General features: G+C 45.8%; 1 pseudogene; it reads right to left on the reverse strand.

Moving 5' to 3' along the window:
- Positions 1-571: 571 nt before the first annotated feature.
- On the reverse strand, positions 572-2,516 carry LOC101726198 (large ribosomal subunit protein eL6 pseudogene; annotated as a pseudogene).
- Between the last annotated feature and the right edge of the window lie 3,488 nt (positions 2,517-6,004).

Below are 6,004 nucleotides of genomic sequence, written 5' to 3' on the forward strand. Positions count from 1 at the left end.
TTCCCCTGTAGGTCATCTTCATTAACAATGTATTGGAGTTAATGGAGGATTAGGTCTCAGCTCATGGAGGGTCTTTTGGGCTGTATTCAGGATTTTGGCCAGGGTGTCCCTGTCTATCACAGGGGCCCCAAACTCTCTGCACTCCTTGTGTCACTGCAGCCCAGGGAAGTCTCCTGTATGGACAGAAAGCAACCACCATAAAGGCAGCACCTGCCCTGCATCACTCCCCCCTCCTGCTCCTCAGAACCTGTGCACCCTTCCTTCATGACAAGTAACTCACTAGAAACTTCAGACCCAGCATCTGCTTAATCCTCGGAGCTCCTCGGGAAGGTTGGAAGATCCCCAGTTTGCTTGGGAACCACAGGGAGGTTAAGCACTTGGCCCAAATTCATGCATTCATTAGAAGTAACACTCACTGTCTCATTGTCTTAGATACTTTTCCTATTGCTGGGAGAAGCCCTGTACTCCAAGAAGGGGCAGCCACACTGCAGACAGTGTATTGCTTTCTATCACTTCTCAGCAACATTGTTTTAAACATATCAGTTATTTAATTAGGTTCTTAGTAAGAAATTCAGAACACCAATTTGTGAGGGTACATTCCATTTATCAGACCAAAAAGGGATCGCATGTAGCCCCGGAGCTGAGGAACAGCTTTGATTTTTGGTAAAATCTCCAAGTCCACTGCTTTCTGATCGACCTTGTGCTGCTCTGAAATCTGGTATCTCTCCTTCTCTGTGTCGAAGATCTCACCCTCATGGTGCATTGGTTTCTGCAGCTTCTTCTTCTTGAAGTAAGCATCAGTGAGGTGTTTGGGGATTTTCACATTGCTGATATCAATTTTTGTGGAGGTGGAAATGACAAACTTCTGGTATGTTCTACCCAGAGGAACTCAATTAAGGTTAAGAGGCCCAGTCACAAGTAGCAAGCCACTGGCCAGCTGCTTCAAGAAAACCACTCTCTTGCCTCAGTGGCACCCAGTGAGGATGATCAAGATGGTCCCAGGAGTGATGCTAGCTTGCAGTTTCCTCATGTGATGACTGAAGGGGTTTTTTGCAGTGGCTTAAGGTAACATTCACTGTCTCATTGTCTTAGATACTTTTCTTACTGCTGGGATAAAATACCCAACACCCAAAATTAGAGGAGGAAAGGTTTATTTGACTCAGTTTGTAGAGGTTTCACTCCATAGTTGGCTGGCTCCAAGGCAGAGGGGCATCGCAGAGGAGAAGCAGTTTTTGGCAAGGCAGGCAAATAAAAAAGCAGGCAGCCTGCTTTCCATCTTTCCCTTTATATTCCATCCAAACTACAAGCCTATTGATTGGTGCCGGGGCTTCACATAACACATACCCAGAACTATGCTAAACCAATCAGTAGACTAATTTAGTTATCACACACCCTTAATCCATATTTGTACACCCCAGACCCGGGCATCTCCAAAAAGCTCCACCTATGAGAGCATGAGGCTTTGGGAGGACATCCAGATACAAACCATAACACTCATCCAATATCCCACATGGGCTGTGGGCTGAGGGCCAATCTCCACCAGGCAGAGCAGATCAGCCTCTGCCCTCTGCTCTGTGGGGCAGATGGAGGTGATTAGTGAATCTGAACTGCTTGGGGGCAATGGCACAGGAGTACTAGTTATGGAATGATGGGGCCTTTGGGAGGATTGGGGTGCGCTGGGTGCTCATGGGTCCCACAACTCCCTCCCTTCTTGGGAGTCCTAGGGTCTTCCTGGGGTGTCAAACTAATGATCAGCATGACCCTTGCCCTCTGAACCTCCAAAGGGTCCTCTCCTGGCCAAGCCACACCAAAGGAGTTCTGCACCCTTGTGTATGAGAGGAAATAAAGGTTAATCAAGATGATGGCAGTTCTCCCAGGAAAGTGGAGCCAGATGGAGAACATAAGAGCAAGTTACTACTTAGAAATCCAGCATCAAATGACAGTGTCACCAGCACTCCCAGCAGTAATTGGCATTAAGAGAGGCTTAGAACTGCAAACCAGTGATTTTCAATTGGTATAAAAAAGTAATTGACATTAAGTGCTGTTTAGAGCAGGAAACTGGTGATTTGCAAATGACATTCAATAAGAAATCATTTATGTCTATTGATATTAAATAGGCAAGAGCTCACAGTGAGCACAAAAGGGCCACTAACAGTGCAGGGAGGAAAAGGAGACAGATGCCCAGCTGGATCCCGAGAGGCCATGGGGACAGGCCTCACACCCAGGACTCCTTCCTTCCTTGCAGCCACAGATTCCTGGAAGAGGAGCCATGCAAGTTTCATTCCCCACAGTAAATCCCTGTTGGTCTGTCTCCCTCTGCACCAGCCAGACATCTGCCTCCCAGGACCTCTGATAAGGGACCTGATTCCCAGATCTGTGCTTGCCCAAGTTCCTTCTGCTCCACTCCCCACTCCCACCTCACTCCACTGACCAGGGCATGTGCAGATATCGATGACAGGGTTGGTGCCCACCCTCGGCAGCCTGCCCAGCTCCTGGACATTAATGCCTTCCAGCATATCACACCTTCACACTCTGGAGAGCAACTCTCCAAGGCCAGGACACATGATGAGTCAGTGTACATGAGTGAAAGCAGGAAAGAATACCAACTATGGATGGTCTGCAAAGGATCTTCAGCCAGAGGTCCCAGCCAGGGCAGGACACAGGACAGTGGTAACAGGCCTCACCCCCACATCCCCAGCTGAGATGGGACTGGATCAGAAGTGTCCCCAGCTGCTGGACAGGCAGAGCCAAAGGCCACCCATGAGCCACTATAGCTGTGGGGAGGAGGCCCAGTGCCCCAGCCCCAGCACTGCCAGGTAGCCTGCTGCTGTGTGTGTGCCACCCTGTGAGAAATGTACTCTCTGATGGGCAAGAATGAGTCTCATGGGATCTGCTGCTGTGTTTTCAAAGCACCAACTAGTGCCTGGTCCACATGTGTATTTCACACTCATGACCACTAGTCATGTATAGTTAGTCATGCTCTACAGGGAGATGCTCTATAGGGAGATGCTCTATAGGGAGATGGATTTCAGGACTTAATGGCTGGCCCTTGTCCACAGAAGCACCAGCAGGAGGCTCTCTGACACCTGCAAGACCCCGTTAGGCACTGCGACTCCAGTGAGGTGTCATGGGGGAGTTGGTCACTAGCCATCTACATCCCCAGAAACCTGGGCAAGCCTTTTCTGCCAGACAGCTGCCACTGCACATGGAGAAAATTTGACCTGGTGGCTGGTTAAAAACAAATATGCAAAATCTTTTGTGAGTCAAATTTCTTTATAAACCAATAGTAGATATAGAGAATTAAATGACAACAGAAACCACTCACAACAGGAACCCCACCTTAAAACACTGCATGCACTGCAGGAAGAAGGCCACAATACTCTCTCTGCCAAGGGGCATAGATGGGGACACTCACCTATACCAGGACTGAAAAAACAAATGCTACAAAAAATGTCCATTTTCCTTGCATTAACAAGTTCAATAGAAACTAAAGGAGGAAAGATCTATTTGGGCTCACAGTTTGTACAGGTTTCATTCTACTGCCAACTGGCTCCAAGGCAGAACGGCATGATATAGGAGCATGGCAGAGGAGAGCTGCTCATGGCATGACAGCAGGAAGCAGAGAGAGATCAAGGAAGAGGCAGGGAAGCAGCCCTTCCAGGCCACACCCCCAGTGACTGCCTCCTCTGACCAGGCTTCACCTTCCAACTTCACACCCAGCTATAAACCCACCAGTGGACTAATCCATAGATGAGTATCACACCCCATGATCCAATCACCCCCCAAACCCCACCTGTAAGCATGTGGACACCTAGATATATACTATAACATGTACTAATAAAAAATGAAAAGTTTAACTTAGCAAAGTATCAAATAAATGCAGACTAATATAATTTATTTTTTAAAAGCAATGAATAATCAGTTATTTAAATATAGCTGGACTTACCTTAGTTACTTGTTTTACCTTGGCTAATCACAGATTAAAAACAAACGAAAAATGGAAGGAGAAGTGGTAAACAAAGGAGAAAAGAGGATTAAAAAAAAGACTAATAATACTAAAATTATACAGCTTCTATTTAAATGTTGGAGTTGGGAAGGGGGTTCTTAAAGAAATCCAGGTGCCACGTCCCTTCAGGACCAAGGCCTCCAAAGAGGCTCTGTAGAGAACGAACTCAGCTACAGCCCAGTGTCTTCTGGTGCCTGGGGCAGTGCTGCTGTGTGGATGCTGAACGTACCCAAGCATGCATTACAGGCCTGAGCCCCACTCTGTGGGACTTTTCAGAGGTGACAGACCCTTTAAGAAGTGGGTGACAGGAGATCTTGGGGGGGGGGTGGAGTGTGCACATTGGAAGGGGACTGAGGGACCCTGGCCCCACCCTTACTCTGCTCTGCTTCCTGGCCATGAGCTGAGTGGCTTTGCTCCGCCAGCCACTCTCACCGAGATGTATCGCCAGGGGACTGGAATCGCTCAAACTCTCAGCTGAAATAAACCTTGCCTCTTTCTGAGTTGTTTATCTCAGGTGTTTTGTTAAACTGACAGAAAGTTGGCTAACACTGTGGGCCTCTGGAGTGCATCAGGTTCACATGCACAGGGTCATGGTGGTGTGTGCACACTTAGACCCACTTGCCATAATGGAGAATATGGCGTCTTGCTTGGAGGCCAGGACCAGGTGGCTGTAAGGGGCATGAACCATCTGCACACAGGGTTCTCTGATGGCCACAGTGCTGGAAGTAGACCCTGAGAGAAGCCCAGCACTGATATCTCTAAATACACTATGTGTGTGTGTGTGTGTGTGTGTGTGTGTGTGTGCATTCACATGAGTGTGTAGTGAAAACTAGAGTGGGCAGAGGGAAGAAAGAGGAAAAGCTCCCTCAGGTTACAGCTGAATCAGGGTAAGGGAGTGGCAGACTTGAAATACTCCAGCCTGTGAAGAACACAGGGATCTGAGAAGGTGTCAGATACTGTCCTACAGAGGCTGGACTCAAGGGCAAGGTCCCTAGGCCTCAACAAAAATCCCTTTTTTCTTTGTATGGCGATAAAACAGAGAAGTGCCACAATCCAGGGGGCCCTTAACTGTGAGCAATGCTTCTCTCACAAGTGAGCACAGAGTAGAAGCTTTATCTATTACATAGCATGAGCAGAGGACAGTCCAAGAGAGAAGATGACTTTCCTGCCTCTCTGGGAGGACAGGGACTGAGTAGATTTAAATTTGAGTTGGGGCATATAAAGATGTGCTTTCTCTAGGGCAGAGACAAACAAAATACAGTAGAAAATAATACAGAAAATCAATGAATACAAAAGGTGGTTCTTGGAAAAGATCAAAACTGCCACTTTTTGATCAATTGACCAAGGAAAAAAAGAGGAAAATTAAATTAATAATAAGGAAATTAGATAACCACATGCATGATGTTTTGTACCTAACAACATATACAAAAAAATAACTGAAAATAGGTCAAAGCCTCAATGTCAGACATAATACTATACAACTCTTACAAGAAAACAGAGGGAAGGAACACTGGATATGGCAATGATTTCTTGAATATGACTCCAAAAACACAGGGAACTAAGGAAAAACAAGCCAAATTGGTTTTTGAGAAAAATGAAAATTGTTGTGCATCAAAATATGCTATCTACAAAGTAAAAAGCCAACACACAAAATGGGAGGAAATATTTGCAAATCATATATTTTATAAGGGATTAATTTCCAGGATATATTTTTAAAGAATTCTTACTACTCAACTATAAGCTATTCAAAAATGAGCAAAGACTTGAACAGACATTTCTCCACATATACACATAGCCAATAGTGCAATCTCGGGAGTCATCAGGGAAATGAAAAGCAACACACAATAAATGAGATACCACTCCATAGCAACTAGGATGTCTATTTTTTAAGTTAATTTTATTGGTACATTTTAGGTACACAATATAATGACATTCATCATTGGAAATTTGCACCTTTACATAATCTCTCTTGGTTCTTATTTTTTCCCCATTCCCCTA

The sequence above is a fragment of the Heterocephalus glaber genome, unplaced genomic scaffold, assembly GCF_053883595.1.
Source record: "Heterocephalus glaber isolate CG9 unplaced genomic scaffold, H.glaber_assembly_v1.0 deba00000347, whole genome shotgun sequence".
Taxonomy (NCBI): domain Eukaryota; kingdom Metazoa; phylum Chordata; class Mammalia; order Rodentia; family Bathyergidae; genus Heterocephalus; species Heterocephalus glaber.